The 23,977-nt window shown below is 43.4% G+C and overlaps 1 protein-coding gene across 8 annotated transcripts in view; it reads left to right on the top strand.

Moving 5' to 3' along the window:
- The first annotated feature begins 5,055 nt into the window (after positions 1-5,055).
- The window catches only part of SLC6A6 (solute carrier family 6 member 6), a 116,131-nt gene continuing 97,209 nt past the window's right edge, over positions 5,056-23,977 (top strand). For 6 of the 8 annotated variants that reach the window (XM_080350270.1, XM_080350280.1, XM_080350283.1 and 3 more), the window contains exon 1: positions 5,056-5,175. The gene's annotated coding sequence lies outside the window, so the exon portion shown is untranslated. The remainder of the gene's footprint in view (positions 5,176-23,977) is intronic. The other 2 variants (XM_080350281.1, XM_080350269.1) reach the window with 2 other exon arrangements.

The raw sequence follows: 23,977 nt of genomic DNA, 5'->3' as shown, positions 1-23,977 counted from the left end.
GGTCTCATGCAAATCGTTACAGGATCTTCTCCTTGCTGCTGATGTGCTCTGGTGCTCACCAAGTTTCATTCTAACAAAGCATGACTTTGTTCTCCTTGTTTGCTGGCCTGCACTGCCAGGCTTGTGGGGCTTTGCCCTCGTTTTTGAGGAAAAGAGAAGCCCTAATATTGGCTTTGCTGGTTTCCCTGCATGCTGAAACATTTTCAGCCTAATGTCTTTTATTGGCAGCAACCAAAGCTGGATGCTAAAACCTCATCCGGAGACTGAATAATCGCAAAAAGAGGTTGTACACAACTGCCTCATGTGCCTGAGTGGTGCAAAGCCACAGACCCCAAATGTCTTTCTCCTCTTCTTGTCTTCAGTAACTTGAGCCCCTCAGCTGTCTGGATGGTGGTGGGTCCTTTCATACACTTGCATTAACTGGTTCCCTTTGGATTTGAGATTTATATTGTGTGTTTTCCCAAGGCAGGTACGTAGGTTGGCTGCTCCCAGTACTGCTGAGCTTCCACTTCACATTCCCCGAATTCCAGCCTGGTGTGCCTAGGCAGGTATCTCTTGGCTGTTTAAACTGAAAAACAATAACATTGAAATACACTGAGGTCGAACAGAAAGTCAAACAGCTTCTTTAGGCTTAGAGTAAGAGGGTGAGAGAGATTCTGTGGGCAGCAAAGCTAAAGGAATTGGTCTTTAATGCAGGAGCGGAGCCGCCGCTCAGAGACATGTAGGCTGAGCAGGGAGAAAATAGGAGAAACAGCTGGTTGAAAAATTCCCAATTATTTTAATTCTAGGGAAATTCCAAAGCAGGAGGCTTATGCATATATATGTAGCACATCTAAACTGCAAATGCTCTAACAGCTAGGATTTTTAGTGGTGTTTTCAAGATCTGTTCCAACCACTTTGCCATTGTTTTTTCCACCCACCCTTCTACCAGTGAGCAAGGATGACAAAGCAGAGTTAGAAATCTGCATATTAAAATTTTCACTAACCACACATTCTCAATGACCGTAAAGAGAAAGACAAACTGATGTGCAGAAAAGCAGCTATGAGAGCTGATATAATTTGCATGTGCGTTGATAAAACTGTGTTACTGTATAAGGAGCGGTTTGGGTATAGTAACTGTTATCTGAATAATCATGATGTGCAAGTAGAGAAAACAACGATGTTTCTAGGCTCTGCGGAGAAGCAAAATCCCCGCTTTAGCCAAGCACAGCTGAACTTTGCAGCCAAGAGCTTAATGCCATACCAGGTCAGTTGAGGTAGAGTTGTCTGTCACCGGAACAGTCAAAAGTTACAGAGTTCGCTATCCGCCAGCTGAGCGACACCCAGAAATGCTTTCCAGACTTATAAACAAGCAAAGAGGCAAGTTTGAACCCGAACTTCAGGGTAATCGCGCCACTCAGGAGCGTAAACAAACATGGCACCAAGTGGGAAATTATTCTTGAGGTGTCACTTTTGACTGATCCAGACAAGAGGTTTCCAAAGTTTGGGTCGTGCCCCTGAGAAGTGCTGATGGAAGAGAGGTCACAAGCCTGGAAATGAGGTTGCGAGCCAACGAGCTTGGGAACTGCTGATGTAGAATGAATGGTCATGTCAAGGGGGTCCCCTTGGAATACTCTTTTCCCCCCCTCTCCTGCCTCAGAAACAGTAACTCAAGTGGGTTTTAAAGCTGACAAGACTAGCTTGTTTATACCACGCTGCTGTATTTTTAACAGTAGATCTCTGGAAATGAGCCCATGGTGATTAGGGAGATGGGAGCAAGGAAAGCTCTGGAGGGAAGGATGTGGGACAAAGAGAAGGGGAGGAGAGGCAGGTCTGTGGGAAACAGGATCTACCAAGCAAAAATAAGATTCAATAGTGTTGATGGGAAGAGATGGACGCTTTTAAAGGTCGTAGCGAAGTTTTAGAGTGTGACGTGGAAGGTCAAATTCCTCTCTCAAGGGGTCTGAGGGACGTGCTTGTGGTCTTCCTCTGTGAGAAGCCCCTGGTGCTGACCTGGATACCTTGGTGTGGAAGGATTGAGTGGAATTAATGTGTGGCCAGAGTAAGGTCTGTACATTTAATGTATATACAGAAATAAGGTAGTTGTCTTTGAGTTGATAAACAACTTCCTTTATTGTCCTTGTGTTTCCAAAGATACCAAAGCTAGGCCCTGAATTTACATGTGTTGAGAGTAAACCACTTATTCAGAACTTTGGTGGTTCACTTTGTAATATTTATAGTATGAAAAAAAGTGGAAAATAGACACAGACCAGAAGATTAGTGTAGCTTGCGCTACTAATTTTGCATCTTGTCATTATTAAGAGAAACATCTTAAGTTTTAGGAATGTTTGCTTAAGGTCTCTAAATGTTGAATATTGGAGATTTTCCATGTTAGCAGTAATAAGCAGCTGTTGACGTTGTAAATGTTCAGCACAGAGCAGGGACTCGCGGGGCCTCTGTTGCTGATGGGAACCCTATTTCTTGGAAAGCCCTGCAGAAGCACTTTGTGAGCATCGGATTGCTGTCGTATCTCCCACGTCAGGGTCTCTGCAGTCCAAATGTCCTTATCGCCAGGACTCTGAGATTCATGGAAACCTGCTGAACTCCCCTTAGGAAATCACAGAAAGTACACCTGGTGCTGGTCAGTCAGGTGAGTTTTTGTAATGCCAAAGTAGCATCAGGACAAGAAGAATATCAGCACTGTTAAGTGGGTATCTTGAACGATCCCAGAGCACAGAGGAGAAAAGCGATAGGTTTTGGGCAATTAGGAGGGAGTATATTGACAGCACAGGTTCAAGTTAAGGGTAGAAATTGGGCCTGGAGGTTAAGCCAGCACAGACCATCGTTGAAAAGCAAACGTTAGGTCTATGTGGCACAATACTGAGCTGCGACATGCTATGTACAATGCAGAGGTAAAATTAATACAGTTGTGTGGTATTTATTTAATAGTGTTATGTGAGATGTGTTCACCAACAGGGAGATTTTTGCAGCCGGTGGGTTTCCTGGGCTGTGTCGTCTTCCAGGCCCAAAGATGGAGGGCCCGATCCCGCTCCAGTGCTGAGCAAGGTGCTGTGAGCCAGCGTTGGCCACAGGGCAAGGCAGATCCAGGTTGCTTGTTTGCCTCAATTACCACTACAGGGACTGAAATATTGACCCAGAGCCATTGATGGTAGAGAGAGAGGGGGAGAGAGGGGATGGTGTTGTGAGACCCTGAGAGCAAGGAGATGCAGGGTTTCTTGAGCCTTAAACCCGCTGGCAGGGCAGACACAGGGACTTCTGAGCAAGGAAACTCTTTGCTGCTGCTCATTTCTAGCAAGATAAAGGCTTTGTGAACCATTTGATGAATTTATGTCAGCTTCAAATAGAGGTTAATTGGTCAAGCAAGTGATGCTTAATCCTCAGGCCCCTGTGTCAAGGGCCCTGGGAGCTTTGCTCTTGAAGGCACCTAATTTTTCAGGATGATCCAGGCTGAATTTGTAGGTAAGACTCAGTTAAGGCTTTTTATGTGCATATCTCTTCAGTGCAAGCCATGGCGCTTGTTCATAGACGTGCTTCAGACGTGACCAGATCCGTGCAGAACAAGCCCGTATCTCCGGTTCTGGTGATCCAGCATGGACCAGTCTCCACAAGTTTGTTTTCATGGTTTAAACCAAGCCTCTTGCTTGTTTGAGAAATTCAAGGTTTTATTTTCTTAATTACCTTTAGTTTTGGAGCTGCCCTTAAGGCTATTTGGAATCTATTGAAACATACCGAACTCTAAATCAGAGGTTCCTGCATTTCATGTGGAATTCACAGAAATCAAGTATGAGGTTTCTGCTTCAATCATGTGGAAATTTAACTTCCAAAGCATAATGTGTTTTCTCTCAAGAAAGAGATTATTTCTGTTTAATGTTGAGCTCAGAATATATAATTTCAGGCAGACTGAAATACCTTTTTCCAGTCTGCAAAATAACCTGTGGGGAAAAAAGTACAGATCTCATTGTGATGCTTGAGATTGTCGTAGTTTTCATATGTGACTGGTGACGGTGCAAGGTAAAGAAAGGCTCTAGGGACATGCTACAGGATATTCATGGCCAGTTTGTGTCATGACTAAAGTGACTGGTGGCTTTAGTACAGAAATTATCTAGTCCTATAGCTGACCCCGTGCATCTCTTTGGGTGCATTAATCTCCAATGTACTTCTGTTAGTAGATTTTTGTTTGGTTGGGGCTTTTTTTCATTGTTGGTTTAGGGTTTTCTGTGTGTTGGGTTGGTTTGTTTTTCCTTGATACCATCTGTAAAAACCTCAAGGTATATGGCATTTTCTTTGCAGGGAAATTTTTCTAAAGGACTGGCAAGCATTTTTTATTCTAATGTGCAGTCTATTCCTATTCTTAATTCTTCCTGTTACTGCTGATTATAGAGCTCATCGCTGCGATGGCACCCTTAAAACAAACTGTTACCAGGTTCACAGGTCAGTTGCTGATACATAATGTAAGGGCTCGTTCCTGTCCTCTTAATGGAGCTCCTAGATATCAAAGGGAACTTTTCCTGGACACACACACAAATATTCAGCCTATCAAGTCTGTAAGTCCTCAGAATGAGTGCTTCACCCAAAATGTAATGCTCCCAGTTGAAATGCAGACATGATAAAAATGTCAGATAAAAACATGAAGGGGGAAAAATTGGGGGGGAGGACTCTTCTTGCTACCGGCTGCTGCAGAGCCGAGCTGGAGAAATAGATCAATTCACCTAAGTGCCTTTGAATTATAAGCTGTTTGCAGACAGCAGACTTGTTTTCTTTTTTGGTATTTCAGCATTAACAGGGCTTCTCCTAAGGAACTGTGACTTTTAATGTCATTATGTATGGATTTGTGTATATGCGAATGAGACACACAAATTGGTTACCAAGATACAATTTGAAGCAAAACATCCTAGGGCCTTCCAAGTTGGCAGGTTGGTACTGATTTCTGAGTCATCTCAGCCCAAAATATTAGTTTGTAGTTTTTTCATTTTGGGCTGGGGAGGCAAACGTCAGCCATCTTATCTGACTGATGCTATCAGGTGCTTTCCACTCGTTTCCTAATGTATATCCTAGAGACAGCCAGACACACACGTAAGTCTGGGTACGAATGGCGCTGAAATTAAGCGGGATTCATTTTAGTTTATCAGAAAGGTGGAGCAGCTCAGCGAACTCCAACAACTGCTCTATAGCGGGGTAAGGCCTTGACAAGCTCTTTCAAGCTTCATTTAATTTGCCTCATCTCACTTGTTGCTTTCCTTATCTTCCTTTCCTCTTCCCTGTGTGTTGAAATTCTCTGGGTGTGGTCTAACATGTATCATGTGTTGTTATTCCCTTGTTTTTAATTTTATAGAATAGCGATTGCTAATTAACAACCCGTTAGCTAGTTCTGAGAGTTGTGCTAAACATGGCCTTTAATAATAGGAGATTGATAAATGGCAGGGGAGCCGCTTCCAGTCCTGCATTCCTTCAAAGAATCATTTAACAATGCACAATATTTCTTGATGCTGCCTAATACCTGTTTGTGAATTGGAGCTGCTGCTGAGGTTTTCTGTTTTGTCCTGCTGGAGTTGCTGAAATGGTTTCATTTAACAGGAGAGTTATTTCAGATGAGAAATACTAAGATACGTGGAACAAAAGTATATTTAAAGTCTCTCCACCCAATCCAAAATGGGATTTCTCAACATCTTGCAGGGTGTCTGTAGCGTAGCCAGCTACAATATTAATGCAATATTACTGCAAAAGTACCAGAGCCCTGTAACTCTCACATAATAAATGAATTGTAGATACCACACTCAGCAGAAATAATTAGCAGGATTTACACTGTGTTCTCCTCATAAGGAATGAGTCAGTTCTTCCACGCTCCGAGCATGCGGAAATTCTTAGAGAAAATGCAGCCGAGTGCAGTTAATGATTATAATTTCATTTAGGTATTTTTTTTACTGTTGATGACAATGTCGTAACAAATAACTTACGAAATTTCATACCTTTGTGGCAGTGCGTCCGAGCTTGTAAAGAAGCTTATGGCTGAATATTGAAGTTTTAGAAGATTAGCATAAGTTAAGAGAACTGTTTTCAGGAACGTAAATTTTCGTAGGGCGAACCTTTTCCTTTCTAGTTCCCAGTGATCAGAAAGCGAAATTCTTACACATGTTTACAAGCAGGATAAGCTGAACTTCAGGAAATCACATGATTTCCACCAACACCCCATATTTAGGCATTTAGATAGGAAAGCAATGAAAAAAACCTTCCCGTTACAAGCGTCCCGAAGCTGACATATATTATCTCTGCATAGCCACGCTCCCATATGTATGGCATAAGGCCCCTTCCCGCTTTGTTCCAAGAATTTATATCGCCAGATACTTCGGAGAAGTCAAAGTCACGGTCCTGACCTGAATGTGTGGCGGCTGATACAGGGGGGACTTTGCTTTGGAAGCTCACAGCGAATGTGTGCAGTAGAAATGAAAGTACAACCCCCTGTGCACCTGGCTGTTAATAGCTAAGTAAATAAGCAAATCTGCAGTAGATAACAGCGTAACAGATGGAACTACTTTGTCAGAATCAGAAAAGTAGAAATCTAGGGAAGAATGGGTCTACTGTTAGCGTTTCTACCAACTCTTCACCTCCTGTTGTTCTCTAATTACTGCAAACCTTCATTCTTCCATTTCCAATAGAGGAGAGTATAGCTAAGAAGAGAGATCGTGAAATAATGTGATATATGTTTGGTTTGGGATAAATAATGTAAAAATATCCTGCTGTGGTTAATCTTGAGGTCTATGTTCAGCTCCAATGTAACAGGTTAATTCCTCAGGGCTGACATGTTTCTGGGTGCCTCTTTGGACCTCTTCCCTGGTATCTGAGTGAGATCCTGCGTCCTGAGGTGTGTGTGATCTCAGGAAACTGTGAAGAGAACCATTATATCAGATATAGTCCAAAAGTGGGGTGTGTTCTCCCGTCAGAGAAGAGAGCTAAGTTGCAATAAAAGTAATTGTGGGATTTTTGGAAGGGGGTAGATGGCACAGGGAGAAAGCAATGTGTTGCAAGTGGGTTAATGCAGCCCATGGGTACCATATGTTTTGAAATCCTTGTGGTCTGGGTAGCGACCAGACAGTTATTTTAGCATGATTCTCGCAGCTCCACCCCACTGAGCATGGAGTTTCCTGCTGCTGTAGAGCCCAAAAAGTGCCTTTGCACCCTGGAGCCCCTCTGTCACTTATCCACGGAAATACAAACAGAGCACCTGTGCAACAGGACGTTTGCAAAGAGAACTGGAGGTCACTGTTCCCATACCTGCTGTTCTGCAGGCTGCTGCTTTGATACGTTTCTGCATCATCAAACTCCACCAAAATCCATGTTTGAAGTGCAGATTTCCTGGTGAACTCTATGGAGGAGGGAGCCGGGCCTGTGTAGAAGTGCCAGAGTTGACTGCTGGATACAGAATGAGATCTGAAATACAGGGGTCTGGAAGGTAGAAACCTTGTGTTATGTAGCTTTTCAGTTCTTTTAATTAAGATATTAGTATGATTGAGTCCCTGCTTTCATACTACACCCCAGTGATGCCTACTAAAGCTACTCCTTCAGAGAAGGTCTGCAGCCAGTTATCCAGATAATGAATAAGGGCAGGGAGGGGGGGTTACCCATAGCTAATACAAAACATGTGCCAGTCAGACAGTGACTATTCAGTGCATTCATCTCTTAAAATGTGATACATGCATCTCGTTAGAGCACAGGGATAGCCTGAGGCACCAGGACACTGCCAGCGGGTGTGGGTCTGTGTCCTGGCTGCCATGCAGAGTGGGTCAATGCATGGCCCAGGTGATCCATCCATAGGTAATCAAACACTATGTCCAAGACATGATTTCACTGTTTTCTTTGTTAATGTAGTGGTTGTCAGTCTGACGTAATCAAAAGTTTTGCCACTTACGTTGATATTCTTCCATATTTTAATTAGTAACTGGGCTTGGAGGGCATCTTAAGATCAGCTCAGCTATAGCATGTAATATGTAATATAATTGTGTACATAGAATACAAGAGTAATATTGACAAGGAAGTGAAGAGACTGTATAAAACTGTGTAGAGTGCATGGCAATGCAGCTCATAGTCATCTTTTGAAGATCACTTGATGTGAGTGGAAAAGGCTTATCTTCCTATAAGTAGATACATCCCTTTGCTATGACATAATCTCACTTTTTATCTTCCATCTCCTTTATTCTTGGTGTAGAAAACAGAGAGAGAAAGATAAAATACACTCTGGTGACCCCTACATCTCAACAGTCCTTAATGCTGTGAGTCTTTCCTGGCAGGTACCTTTCTAATGACTGTTGCTGAAGGAGCTTCAGAGTTGTTGGTTTGTTGCCTTTAGGACCTAAATCTGCCAGATGAAATCCCTCACCATAGAGGAGATGCAGAGCCTTCAAGAGGCACTTATCAGTAGAGTCATAGAGTCATTTTGGTTGGAAGAGACCCTTGAGATCATTGAGTTCAACCATTAACCCACCCCAGCACTAACCCACGTCCCTGAGAACCTCATCTCCGTGTCTGTTCAACCCCTGCAGGGCTGGTGACTCCAAGATGTGTCCTCCCTCTCTCCATCCAGAGGCTCTGCAGCTCCAGGGAAAACTCCTTTGGAGGAAAGCGTCTGAAATGCTTCTCTCTGACAATCCTGAACAATTTCTGTACCCTATGCAGTAAATCTTTTACTCATAGGATGGCAAGTGAATGGGGAGATTGACCCTGGAGGGACTGACAGGCAGATGGAGCCTTTCTTACTTCCTGGGGCCAGAAAGGAAAATATATCACTTTTTTTTTCAGTTAACCAGTATTAGATAAGATCATTCACAGCAGCCATCAAGCTGATAATGAGACAGGCTCCATTTCAGGGAGATTATTGCTTTATTATGGAGTGAGCATTTGGCAGATGCCTTAATTTTATAGAATTCATTTCACATTCAGAATCAATCCCTTCCTACCTGATCAAGCACTGTTGATGCCAGGGGGAGTTTTGCCATCGATTTCAAACCTAATCGGGCCTGAGGATTCTGGTCCTTTCTTTCCTTCATCCTTTTGGGCAGTTAAGATGCTTGTGCAAGGTGTGCAGAGACTGTGAGATGCGGGAACCTTTGTGCCACATATGATGGGAGCTTTGCCCCAAAGTGCTGACAGTCAAGGTGTAGATTTGGCATAATGAATGGAAGTAATTAAAACCGATTGGGAATAGGCACGACAGAGGTCACGGCAGTGAGAGCAAGGGTTGCTCTGATTCAGTAGATGAATGTCCTGATTAAATCGAATGCGTCAGCAGCTCGAGGCTGGGAGGAAGAACTGGGTTGTTCGAAGGATGTGGCTGTGGGGAGACCTGGTGAGCAGAGATTAGGAGGGACAGTTCATGCCCAGAGGACTAGAATAGTTTGTCCACTAGTTTCATTGTTTTAAGGCATTTAAAACACACTGGGTTAAGCACTAACAAAGATGCCCAAGGGAACAATGTTGTATCAGTTATCTTCCTGAGCATTTGACTGTTTTGGTTCTATTTATTCTAGACAAAAGAGCCTGTTTGTGATGTTTCATCTTTAGCATGAATGTCTCTAATTTGGACATCCATTTAATTTGGAAGGTTTCCACAAGACACTACTGCGACTGTCTGATTAAAGTCATGACTTATAACCAAACGTCTTTCTCGCTCCATGTTGCTGACCGCAGCTTTGGTTACGAATTGTGAAAGAATGTTAAAATCCAGTGTATTTTCATTTTGTGGGATCTGTTTATTTTTGTTTTTAACATTTTGATTGGACAATGAAGAATGTCAGCAATGCTAGTTACAAGTGTTTAGGTACAAGTTTGCCTTTCAGCCACTGCGGGGGAGTGATTATTTGCTTTTTAGAACTGACAGCTGTGGATTTTTAGTTCTTTTTTATTTTTAATCTCTGGAAAAACATTACCTTATAGAAAAAGCCTGCTGTACAAAAGGTAAAACCAGGGCCGGGTTGGGATGATGACACCTCCGTCATGTCTCATTCACCTTTTCAGAGAGCAGTAGCAATGAGCTGAGCGGCATTTGGAAGCAGCAGCATTGTTGCTTCTGTTTCCCTTTAATTCCTTTCATTGGTCCAGTGACTACATGTGTCCCGATGACACATTTCTGGGTCATATGCCCCAGAAAGATGGGTTATATGGAGATACACGGTGTGGAAAGTATTCCAGCTAGAGACTACACTGACAGGTTCCACACATAATGTAAATCTGTGTATTCCTCACATGGACTTTATAAATAGCACAAGACTGAGATGAGGAGAGACAGTTACATTGCTCTTCGTGTAAATAAAACAACAGAAATATATTCTTTCTTGTTCCTTATCATATTAAACCCGCAAATAGCTAATTGCCCTGCAAGGCAGCTTAGGCAGCACATGAGACCATTGGGAAACGTGGAGTAGTGGAGTCAGAGCACAGAGATTTCCCCAAATTGGGCTGTGGGCACGAGGGCACAGCATCCAGAACTGGAGAAAGAATAGGACACCCAGATAAGTATTTAAAAAACTAGTCTCAAGCGTAACCAAACTGAAGGCTTGTTTTGTGTGTGGCCCAGTGGACACTTGGCAATGGAGGAGTTAGATGGTGTTCTTCCTCAGCTCTGCCATCAAAGGGATGCTGCTGCCTTTTCCAGTCAACTCTCTCCCATTCAATGGGACGTGGATTTCTCCCTATGCAGGATACAGCCCTGCGTGGGAGGTCAGAGGGAGAAAATGCTGTAACTGTAAGCTTTGTTCTGATTCTTCTCAGGTACGTAGTCACTTCCACTGTAATTCTTTCAGCTCATGGTAGTAGCAGCGAGCTGTTGCTCTGGTATATGAAATAAATACAGATGGAGGCACAAACCAGAGTGTTAGGACATTGCATATCCAGTTCTCTGTGTTCCTACCAATGGGAAAAATCCAAGAAATGTGTCTAGAGAGACTTGATCCAAGTATTTGCATCTTCCTCCAGACTGAATAAACACACCTGCATGGAAAGGACTTCTATTAGCTGTGACCCTCCTGTATTAATCGCAAACAATTCATTTAATCTTTGGCAACGTGGAGAAGTACAGAAAAGCTCTCCCAGTTTGACACCTGTGATGTGTATGAATTAAACTCCAAATTCTCACCTGTTCGGAGCCTGGGCTGTGCTCTGGGTTTATAGCTGTACAAAGGGGTTCTCTGACACTCTTAAGTGACGTGGTGAATCTGGGTGAAGACACAGATTCCAGGTAGCAAATAGGGTGAATTAAAAAGGAGAGCTGTCTTACAATACAAGAGACTTAACTTCTGTCTGCTAGTGAAATTATTACCCGAATTAGAGAATAATTCACACATTTTTATTTGAAGAACAACTAGAAATTCTTCTTGGGGGCTCCAAACCATCCTAGGAAAAAGAGTTGTCTCCCATTCATGCACCTTTTATTTGAATGGGACACTCAGATAATCTGTTCCTAAATGTAGGCAGGGAAAGGAATAATATCAACCTGGTACAGCAGACAACTGGGAATCTGAATCACCATTTCTCTCCCTAGCTCTGCACCCAACAAGCATTTTGACCTTGTTTTCAATCCTCAGTTTAACCATGCTTGTAAAATGGATAAACCAATATATGTTTCCTATGAGGATACTGTAGAAGTCAGGTTTTTTGGCCATGAAAGATGCTTGGTGCGTTGGGCTGCGTTTTTACAGGTTCACTCTCAGAAAAAAAGTGTAAAATTCAAAACATTCCTCTGTGTCCTTCGGTTCAAATGATGGAAATAAATTAGAAAAATGGTATTTAAGTGCTAAGCAGGACTATTGCATTTGCATTTGCACTGTGAGCAAAGAATTCATCATAAATATGCCAGGCCAACACTGTTTTCTATCATGTTTGGGGATGAATTACCTCCAGTACAATCAGAATGAAGTCATATTAGTGGCTAAGGATATTTGCTAAGTCTCCCAAGCCCATACAGTTTACCTGTAAGGAAGAAACAAATTTCAAATTCTACTGATATTTTTTTCTCTGTGTCTCAATTAAACACTTAAAATTAAATTCCTGAAATTCTTCTGCCACTACTTGTAACGGGTCAGAAATGTCAGGATACCCTTCAAGTGGAGCACTCTTCTCCAAGGCACTTTGCATAGCTTAATTAGTGCACTTATTTCTTTCCCTGTGCCTTCTCTAAGGGTTTGCCTTATGTCAGATGCTTCTAGTTATTAAGAATCAGAGCCAGAGGTCGATTGATGAGCAACTGATTGCTCAGGCTCAATGTAATTTAATGCAGCAGTTCACATGAGCAGTCTGCACAACCCCTCTGGGGACCATATGTGCAGAGGTGCTCCTGGATGTATGGATCTATAGGCTCTGTGCCGTGCAGCATAAGGTACACGTGCATCAGGGATGACTACAGCCATCACCCTGACCCTTTCTTTTATTCTACCATAGCAAAGAAGCTTTTGAACTATCAGAAATTAGCTGGTAGGTGTTTTTTCTCAGCAGGCAGTGAAGGATGTTTCTAATGTCTGCAAGTACCTTTGTTGCCCCAAATGCCCAGCCCTGACTTTGACCCTGAGATACCAAAAATCCTTCAAACTAGATCATACACGAGCAATTCATATAGTAGGTGGTGAGGTCTCTTACCAAACCTTTTTGGAACTTAGCCGTTATGTGAATGTCACCCACAGGCATACATGTTGTATGGGGTTTTTCCATTGGCTTGGGTTCTGTACTGATCCAATGATGGGAGGAAAAGTGGACTTTGAGGAATGCGATTCAAAGGACTTGCGCTATTGAACCTGTGGATCAAACCTGGCTATGTAAGTCATAGTAATGACCTGTGAAGATCCCATAAAATGGAGACAGCCCATGTAGGAGCAGCAAATGTATTGCTCATTGGTGGGACAACTGAGCAAGCAGAGCCAGACAAGGGGGATTGCGGAGTGGAAGGCAGCAAAGGATGCTGTAGGAAACAACAGTCACTGCAACACTGCTGTGACAACAGCCTTGCTCCTCTGCCACCCTATAGAGGTCTTGCTAAGTTACAGTTCTTACATTGGTTATCCCAGCCCCTGAAAAGACTGTGGGTGTATTTTTAAAGACCTGGTGACAATGTTACCTACAAGTTCTGAAACGCTCAAGGAGTCACTCAGGTAAAAAAAAAAATCTGTCCATATTGATGGATCTTCTTCTATGAGAAAGGATGGTAAGCTATATAGTAGGAGAGTGCTGGTGCAGTGGAATGTACGCTGAAATTGGTCCAGGTTTATCACTGTATTTAATGCAGATGCTGAAATACGGAGACTCTCTGAAGAACAGCCTCAAGGCTCTTGGTATATTTTACCCTACGTGTTAACAGTGCTGTAAAACATTACTGGTAGACATCTTATTCAAAAAATGCCTACCTTCTTCCAAAAAGCTTTGTATTTCCCATCCGTGGTGCTGTAGCCTACCCCTTTCTGCTAAGGGAAACCTGATAGCCCCGTGTATCAGTTCAAAGATACTTTCCAACCCCTATATTGTCTACGCACAGTAGCTTTCTCCTTATCAGATCCCCATATGTATTCTGGTGGACCCCCAAACATTACAGTGGTTTTAAATGCTCAGCACAGGTGAAGTGAGCGGTGGAATCTCATTGTTCCTGTGGTGCTTTTTGAGATTTCAGGTTTTGTGACCTGTGAAGGTATTCCTACTTTAGCTGGCAGGCAGATCAAGGAAAACCAATTATAGATTATGCACCTTTTTCTTTGCTCTTAGGGACAAAAAGCTATACAACCCCGAGCACATCTTTTTTAATGAGTCTGCTGGTTGCCTGTGTTTCCATGTGTGCTCCTCTTGAGCTGCCTATAGCACCATGTGGCACTTCTCAGCTTCGGGGATTCCAAAGACCTTCCTGGCTCTAATGAAAGAGAGGGGCATTGTAAGGCCTCTTCATAAGGTTGAACTCTATGGAGGAAAGAGCAGGGGACAACTTGTCCTGTTGCCTTCATTTTATATATTGACAAATGGAGGTTTGGACAAGGCAGGCATTTTGACCTAGTTTACCGAGAGAGCAATAAGGAAGTAACCCAGAAAACACCCAGGAAATTCTCCAAGTGAAATAAGACAATAAAGTTCAAACTTGGCTTTCCATCATGAGAGCTGTCCGCAGGGCCAGCCACCTCTCTTGGCTTTGCACAGCGCTGGATTTGTCACTTAGCGCTTTTCAGAAAGAACAGTTTAAAATTTGCCTTCTGGTGAGTGTAAGCAAGGGAAAGGTGATTGTTTGCATCCCGTGTGTTTTGCTGTGGATGGGCTTGGGGTTGGCATCTCACACAGCGCATGACGTTACATGCCGAATGGGTGAAGGGTGGGTGAGGTGGCTGCCAGGGGTGCCTGGGCTTGTCGGGAGGATTCTTGCCATTCCTGCCCACTTCTTTCTCTGTGGTCCTTCTGAAACAACACGAGCTATTAGCAACGGTTGCGTTATGTAATTCATTTAGGAGGAAAACTCCCTCATGAAGTTTATGGTCCTGTTCTCTCTGAGGCAAATGGGTCAGATGGGGGGAGACGAGCAGCTGAGAACGCACATGGACACCATCACCTGCCCTACGATCACAGCATGAAGCTTCAACCAGATGCTCCATTTGAGCATCCTGGGACTAATCTGTGCAGAAGCACAGCCCCTGTAGCAGCCTGCTGTGCCCTGGGCTGCCTGTGCAGGGGCTCCGAGGGGCTGGCATGGCAATACTAGCTTGTAGGAGCATCCCTGAATCCTGGCTCTACCTGCACCCCATTGCACCTCCTGAGTGCTGGGAGGGGAGCATCATGGGAGCCAGTGAAAGGCTTTTCCTCCCCCAAAATAAATGCCAAGAAAAGAGAATACTTATCTCTCGCCAGGGCCTGCTATTGAAAAGCGGATCTCAGTTCACATAAGCAGGAAAAAAGACATTGAGGCTTATTTGTATTTCTGCCCCTGAGCACAAAGGGGCTAAAAAGCAGGCGGATCCCACCGATTGTGTGTTCCTCCTGTTTGGAGATGTAATCGGCATCCACATACTGTGCCACAGCCTTTCCTCATCTCTAGGGGTTGAGTTGGGGCTGGGATGATGTAAAAGGGTGGAGAACCTCCAGTGTGGGAGTGAAAACCTCCAGGATAGGGTTGGAGGAGCAATGGTTCCTGATTCAGCATCTCTCCCCCGTACTCTGAGGTGTTGCACACACTGCTCAGAGCAATGTTCATGGGGGAAGGAAGAAAATACAGGGTCACCCTGTTCACTCAGTCCCAACTTATCAACTGGAGAAACAGGCTAAGTGTAAACACTACAAATGAAATGGATGTTTCACTCTGCTACTGATAAACTTATCAGTAAAGCCAATGTGCATTCTGGACCCCTAGGAAAATATACAGAAAATGTGTTAAAGAAATAGAAGTTGAGGGTCCTCAGCTAACCCCCAGTTTACCTGCCCTGGGTGTCAGTATCATGTCACTCATTGTTCCAGCCAACATGACTCCAAGGTTGGGATGTTGTCAGTCATTGTCACAAGGCCCAGTCTTACTTGGGCTCTTGCTGCTGTGAGTGCTATAGAGATGGATGAAAAAGGACTGTTGCAAAGGTGCTGGGAATAATGGATCATGATGGGGAGCACCGTGGTGAGGCCCTGCTGGACCTTGGATGGGAGATGAGGCAGTGGCCTTTCCAGCTGGTATTGTCCGTGAATAAGACCATTGTCCTTTACAAGGAAGCAAAGAGAAACCTGTCTCTTCTGCTTCCTTGACTGCGGCACTGAGCTGGTATTGCCTCACCGAGGGCCCATCCTCCAGCTCAGAGGTCTCAGAGTCCCAAAATGCGTTGTCCACATCCCCTCAAGCGCCTGCTCTGGTGTCCTGTTACACACAGACCACTTTGGCCAGCTGGATTTTGTTCCCTGCAAGTGAGTGGCTGGGAAGTAGGTGTGTTTCGTGGAGCTTATAATAGAAAGCTTGCTTTGACCTCTACGACAGAGAGATTAGCACCATTCCAGAATGATATAGTGCATTTTTTTAAGTGTCCAAAGGCAATTCCCGATTATAGAACCTTGTAGCACTCAGGATACAGCAGCGGCTGACAGGGATTCCTTTTTCTGGTAGACTTTAGCGCTGCTGAAGAAGAACTTGAAATGCCCCATGGATGACTGAGCCAGACTCTTGCAGTTCTGCAAAATCACACCGCACGTCTCTGAGACAAGAGAATGAGGAAATTCTTGCACCTATCCCTACCCCTTCTCATCAAAGGAAACCACATCAGAGCTGCTTTGAGGTGACTCTTTCTGGTTTGGGATTTCCAAAGTTTCTTTTAGAAACTGTTTGGCTGAGATCCACAGGAAGTTTGCCAGTCCTTATGAAAAATTTGTCATCGACATTAAAGATCCGTTTGCAGCAGCCTCAGACTTCCTTGAGTTATTTGGCTCTGCAGATGCAGTCTTAAATGCTTTGATCCACAGTGGTCTAACCTGCTAAATACTATTTATATTCTTATGCCCAGCACTGTTGCTTTCATCAGCGTACGGGCACTGAGAGCTGGGCCTGTGGTTCTGCTCTCACCATGCCCACTTTTCCAACAAGTATGAAAGGTTGATAGCATTCCGAACAAGGAATGTATCGATCTGCTAATAGCATCAGGCCTTGCATTTTTAGTTATCTTTCTGGAAATGCGAAAGTATAAAATCTTCTTGCTGGGTAAATGTGTTCTCGTGCCCATGAGGAGCTTGATGCAAGTCAACCCTCTGAGCCTTGGTGAGCCAGTGGGGATGGACCTGGACACTTCCTTTTACCATATTTTCTGGCATGGGTCCAAAGAGAAAACACAATAAGGCCATAAACCAAAGGGAGCAGATTTATCATTTCACTGGTTTGCCTGATTCTTCTGTGTTGTTACTTGTCTCCTTAAATTGCAGCACGTTCCTCTGAATTTTATTTGTCATTTCTTGACTGAAATTCTTCTCAAAACATTTGTGTTTCTTCAAATAGAACAACCTGATCTGAGTTACGTGCCTTTGGTTAAAAAGGAGTTATGCACTGACCCATCGTCAGGGCCCAAAATTAAAAGTGCTTTCTGGAAAAGTGGCCTTTAGTAAGTCCTCAGTTTTTCTTATGTGTTTACAGACTGGTACTCAATGACCCGTGGATGCTTCTCTAGGTGGGACATGTTTAGCTTGTTATTAACTATTACCTTATAGAAGGATAGTCAGGCTCATACACTGGCAGGGAACAACTAAGACTAGAGTTGGAGGCAAAGATTTTAGATGTTTTTGGAGAATTAAATGCGGATTTCTAGGTGCCAGCAGCACTGAAATGAGAAGATATATGAGCATGGAAATCTACCATCTAGGATACTAACAATACGGAGCTCTCTTTGAAGGATCTATGTGGCATGGTTAACATATGTAAAGCTGTATTATTTACTCCAGAAAGATCATGCTGCAAGTCGACGACACACTTTCCTTCCTCTCTCTACTTCTCCTTTTCTCTCTGTATTTCAGCCTTTCCAATCTCAGAAGTAATTTACATCTCTACTGCAAACTATGCCTATCCTTTTCTCTCATGCTTTTGGTGTATTTCATCCCGTTCGACTTCAACATTCTCCCACCAACACGCACAATGGGTGACGGTGCAAATCACCGCTGCCTTTACTGGCACCAAGTGTAACCCAGGTCTGTTGACCTGGGAATTTCCAAGAGCTCCCATGGCAGAGCAGGTTGCAGACCGATTCAGACACGTTTGGTGGTTCAGCTGCGTTTGCCACAAGAGGGGGTGAAGAACAGCAACCGTCTGTGGAAATTTACTGACTCGCTGAAGATCTCGTGACTTCTTGCTAAATCGGAAAATTCCCAGCACGAGAAGAAGAATTGTTTCTAAATCACCTGTGCAGCCTTTCATCATTTACCTGAATATTGCATGGTCAGTGATGGACAACAATCCATCATTTGCCAAAGGGATGGAAGATAGGGAATTCATTAGTCAAGACACTAGTTTCTAGTACAAAGAACTTCCGCACAGACGGTGAATTTAAAATACATATATATTCAACAAATCAGCACATAGTGTGCCAACTCTTGTGAAATATGTGCACATTAGGAGTATGAGTGGGAGCAAATAAGGTTGTGAGGAATCTTTCTGCAGCTTCTGTTTTCAAACAGTGACTTCTCTAAGTCTTGTTCTTTTTTTTTTAAAAAAAAGGTAAATATGTACAAAGCTCTTCAGATCATCCGAAGGGCATCATGGTTATGATGACTAAGAGATAAGGAGGGATTTGCCTGTCTGAAAAACTTGCCCTCCATTTTTCGAGAAGACGGGTGTTTTCAGAAGTGGTAAAATACCACTGAGTGCACAATGCGGGGCGTAGCGTCAATTGGAGCTCTGCCATGTCACGGGCCAATCAAAAATTGTTGAAATGCAAGATGCTTCAAGGCCCAGCTCTGCGTCCTGCACAAGAAAAGCCTCCAGTGATGTCTCCAAGTAAAGCTCTTAGTCTTCAGCTTGCAAAAGATCAGTGTAATACCTACTACAAAGCCAACAGGAATGTTGCCGTTGGGGCAGCTGATGTTCCTAGTCATCTTTATACTGGATTCTATCATCTACCTATTGGTATTAATAGCATTTGTTTAAAAAATTGTGGAAAGGAGATAGGAGAAACCATAGAAAAATGCCCTGAGTCTGCATTGCACCTCCAGGCAGGGCACAAAGTGAATCTGAAATAATGTCATTTCTAAACAAGCCATGGCTAGAAGTAGAAACTGCGATGGTGGTAAGAGACAACCAGTACAGGCAACTCAAGCACCAGTAATGGCAACAGCCAGCAGAGCCTGCAAAGCTGCTTCAGTGCGTGGCACAAGGCCCTGGTACTGCCAGTAATGCTGCCCAGGCTGGTTTTGCTTTAATATTTTTCATAAGACTTTGTAAAGACAAGGGACTGGCTCATGTGCAGCTGCTTTTAGGACTAGGGGTGGAGGAACGGGGTAAAAAGGTGTATATGTTGCATTTGGTGTTCCTTATAGTGAGGCCTGATTTCTAAGCCTTTGCTGGGGCACCACAGTATTGAAACACAAATTCAAATACTAACAAAACTGTAGCAATTTTAGGCAGGAATAGGCTATTTGCAGGTGGATAATTAGCTAACTGGATAACAACCAAAGACTTGGTTCGGTACAGCATTAAGGCAAGATACAACATACTGGGACCTGACGCACTGAAAATTCTCTGGATGTGTCCAGGAAACAGTAAAGAAGATAATCCTAAAGATGCCCCCAAAAATTAAAAACCACTTAAGATCAGAAGATGGAACTCATAGGGAAAACAAACACATTAAAGGCAGCAAAATTGTAGCCTGTACGTCATATAAAATGAATGCAGTTCATCGTGCCGAATTGTTCATGCTCAGACCATATATGCTCAGCCCTCGGCAAAGCGATCTCTTCACAAAGCTCCATAATGCAGCAGAGTCAGCTAAGGAGCGATCAACAAAGCGGCCATTCAGCTGTCAAAGCGATTTTCAGTTATATTAAAGCAGAATAGGACGGGACGGACTCTGCCGAGCCTTGTGCTGGGTGCATAGTGCAGGGACACCCATGCACACACATGTGCGCACACGTGCGCGGGACCGGCGCCCGGCGCCTTCCTCGGCCCGCGTTCCCATTGCAAAATGCTTATTTAAGTTGCGTTTTCACTCTGCACGTGAGGATGTCACCAAGTTCTGTCTGTTCCAATGACGTGTTTTGTTTCCATGGAAACCGGTGCACTTTGGGGAGAGAAGAGCAGGAGGAGACTGAGGAAAGTAGGAAAATCAAGCAGCATGAGAGAAATGTGTAGCGTGAATAGATCATTTGAGTCATAGGGCTTTTAACGAAGTGACTTGTGCCTTAAGGCAGCAAGATGCCGTATTTATTTATGGGTGTGTCATTCCAGAATAATTAAAATCTGTTCAAATATGTCAATTAAATGAACGCAGCATCCTAATTCTTTTTATATATTGTCCACCGTCAGCTATGCTGGCTGTGCTGGAGAGGCCAGGCTTCCAGTGTGCTTCCTGCTGACGGGACTTTTGCTCTTTGCATTGTCTCTGGTGTCATTAGCAGGTGTTCCCCATCTTCATCCCCAAACTGGGGAAGGACGCAGAGCCTGGGAAACTGCAGATTTCAACGAAGGTTCAGTGAAATACCTGTCAAGTCTCCCATAAAAAGCTGTGTATGATCTGAACCTCCCAAGGGGTAGGAGGGGCAGGGAGAGGCATACTGGAGCTGTTCGATGATTTTTTCCTTCTTAAAACAGCCAACTTGCCATTGAATCATTTAATCGCTAATTAAAAATCCTGGATAAAACAAGCTGTCTACAGCTTTCTGGCAAACATCCCACTGACTTCAGCGAGGCCCAGATTTTACCCTTTCCTTGGCTGCGGAGCTTGTTGCCTCTTCTTTTTCTTCAGCTGTTTCATGCCAGATTTTTTTTTCCCCTCACTGAATGTTTTCTTTTCATGTTCTGAAATATTATATCACCTCAGCTCCAGCATATAGGGTCTTAACACAATGGACTCCAGGATGTAGTCCATGCCCAGGCTAGCTGTGTTTCACCCATGTCCTTTTCTGTTGAACCAGAACCCTATATGTGAACGCTGTTGGTAACAGCATGAAATTCCCATTTTCTCAGTGCATATTCTCTGGTACGCGCTTCTCCTGTCTTCTTTGTTTTTTGTGTTTACCGGCTCTATCCTCTTTAATTTTGCTTTTAGGCTCTGCTTTAGAAGAGACCTGTGCCGGTTTTGCCTGGAGCTGAGTGACTCCAAGCTGCACCCTTGCTGCCTGCTTGCTTGAAGGTAGAGATGCGCCAACAAACCCTGCGTCCCAGGGGCTTTTTGGGAGAGCACGCTTGACGTTTTGCCCTGTTCTTCATGAGAAGCTACTCTTGGTCACATATGGCCCATGTACCAGGGACTTGAGCCAATAAAAATTGCCAGGACCTACTGCATTCTTCAAAGCTTTGGGCAGTGGGGTATGAATCTACAGCAAACACCATCAGCACGTACCAACAGAACAGGTGGCAAAACCCACAGCGTGTAGTGTTGATATGTTTCAAGCCTATACTGTTTAATTTATCTTTGTGCACCCAAATCAATGATATCTAACAGTACTGATAGTTAAAAGTCTTATTTGCTGGTTCACGGACAAATCATAATAGTAAAAAGAAGCTATGTGAAGGGAGAAATTATTTTGCTGATCAGCTCTGCTCTTGATGGCTTTCCTTCACTTTAAGCTTTGAATTGTACAAGTTCTATGTCGAATGTTCTGCTTCGCTTCTTTGTATGCAGACAGAATGAGTGGTTTGTAAAAAATGTGCTTTGAGGATAATGTAGGATTTTTCTTCTCTGGGGAATCCATCAGTGAGGGTGTTTACTATGTATTTGTGAGATGCCTTGCAGACCTTTAGACTGGGCTCTCAGATGTTCATTCTCTTGGACTTTTTATGGCTAACATTTATTCTTCTTTTAATGGTGAGCTCTCAGAAGGCCCAGTTCAAACTCCCAGCAAATCTTACATCGCTGCTGGTTTGCAACTGGGCTCCACACATGCCTCAGCAAGATTTAATCCAGCCTTTTCTATAGCGTTCATTGCAATTCTCTAAGGGGGCAGGGAAAATTACTTTTGTCTTTAACGTTCTGTACTAGTTAGTATGTGATTTACGTGTTCCAGAGGCTGGATATTACCTTTCATACTGTGTCATTCTGTAAAGCAATGCTGAGTGAGAGAGAGAGTGACGGAGCATCTCTCATGCTGTGCTGATTTATTGCATGTACTTCTGCAGGGTGATAAAATACCTTGGTCACGTCAAAACTGCTCGTTTCCAGATAGCAGCTAATATCTAAATACTAGATATTACGTGACAAGTTTGAAGGCCAGAAGATAATGTTCAGGGCTTGATGTCTGTGCGCAAAAAGCAATCTGAACGCAAGTGTAACTGCGTGTGAGTGAGGAGAATTTACATGACTGTAAGCTCAGGAATGGGCTGTTAATCAAGGACAAGGATAAATGAGAAAGGTTAAAAAAACTTAAACCAAAAAAGCTTGTGCAATCCAAGTGTGCTGTTTATCATCCTGTTGTACCAAAACAAAATTTGTGATGTGCTTTGACAGGATTTGCCAGACTCATCCATGCAGTTGGTGCTGGTTTTCATCCTCTCTCATCTTGCTGTTTCCTGATTTCCTTTCCCAGCCTTTGAAACGTCTATCCTAATTTCGCTCTTTTGCTTTTAATGAAATAACAAAATTAGTGTTTTGACCTTGGAGCCTTCTCTCACAGTAGAGGATTTAAAATTGTTAGGTGAGAGTCAGCAGGAGATGATGATACTTGGTGTTTTCTTAGACATTTTCCTTAGAAATGTTATAGCTGAAGCGTTTATAATAATAAGGCTTCGTTGCTGGACACCAAGGCTCTGAAAGAGGTAACTGAACCAGCAAGGTCTGGAAGTAGTTCCTAGATAGAAACTCAGGGGGAAGGAGAGGAGCAGGGGAACACCAGCAATGTAATTGTATAACCGAGCATGTAATTTTCAGTAAAAGAATCTCCTTGTCGAGTTCAGCGCTTTTTCTTTTGACAAATTACTTGTGTAGAAACTGAAGTTTTTCAGTCTCTGTGCTGTTCCAAATTTTAAGCGTTTGGTTTTGTTGATGTGGTTATTTTTTTGACATGACTTAGTGGTGATGAGTCCGCGTTCGAGTGGCGCGATTGGTCAGGTCAGTCACGCTTAATGACTTAAGCCTTAGAAACTATGTTTGACTCAGGAAAGTGTCATCTGGTTGTTGGAAGGAGAGTTTGCCACATTACTCAAAGTCAGTGAAATTTACTTCTCATCAAGAAGTTTTGCCGTGGTAGGACTTAACAAGACTCCAACAGTGTCTGATCCTCCTGCTCGTTTGTTCTCCAGGGCTGAATCTTGCACAGAGCGACAGCCACGAGCAGATTTTTGGTCATGGCTGTTCTCAAAAGTAACTGAAGTTGAATACAAGGGAAGATCCGTCTGATAACGACCCGGCATCTTCACAAATACTTTCTCACGATTTCTCTACCACGCGTCAGCCGGCCCTTCTTTTCTTCTATTCCTTTTATTTCTTCTTAGGTTTGTGGTTTGGTCATACCTATTTTGTTCCCGGAACTAATCTTGGCATTTAGAGTAGATGGTTTTGAATGCTGTTGAATCTATGTATAGAAATGTAGATATATTAAGTGGTTGCTTTTTTAATGGAGGCTGATTTCTTTTATTAAGCGAAACAGCAGACCTGGATACACAAGTTTGAGGCGTGTTTGTGATCGGGCTGTGCAGTTGCGCCAAGCGACCTTATGACATGATTCATGCTGTGCTGCACCACTTGAGACTTGACCCAAGTTCCTGCCAGGTGATGATGGCTTGTCATTAGCTGGTGAGATGTTTCCCTTATCTTAAGTGAATTTAGGGTATATTCATTGATTTCTTTTGTTGAAAAGTTCTGGTTTTCCATAAGATCCTTCTCACTGGGTATCTCCTTCCCCAAAAGCCTGGTGCCATCTCCCAAGACGTTACCTCTGTAGTATCTGGCAGTGGGATTAAAAGCAGGTCACGGCGCAGCTCGTTTGTGTGAACATTTCCAAGTCAGCCGTTGAAAGACATTTCCTTGAACACACAGAACCTGCGAGTGTTTCATCAGGAGGTGTTTTTGTTAACGGATTGCCAAGGACAATACAAAAATTAATCTTGGTTATAATGGAATCCTGATACAAAATGCATCGTTTCTTCTTTGTCAAATGAGGTGTTTGGCATCAGCAAGTATTTACATTTACATTGTTTTTAAACTTGTGTGTGTGCTGGCAGGTAGGGCGAAATATTTCCTAGATGACCAGACAATTCCTAAGAAAAGATACATCACAGAGCAGAACTTTAGAAACATTCTCTTTTAAAAGGGTGCTATATGATCAATACACTTACACCGGGGTTTTACTGGATGTCCAGAGTACATCTTTA

The sequence above is a fragment of the Nesoenas mayeri genome (assembly GCF_963082525.1).
Source record: "Nesoenas mayeri genome assembly, chromosome: 10".
NCBI lineage: Eukaryota > Metazoa > Chordata > Aves > Columbiformes > Columbidae > Nesoenas > Nesoenas mayeri.
This window is presented reverse-complemented; position numbering and strand designations above follow the sequence as displayed.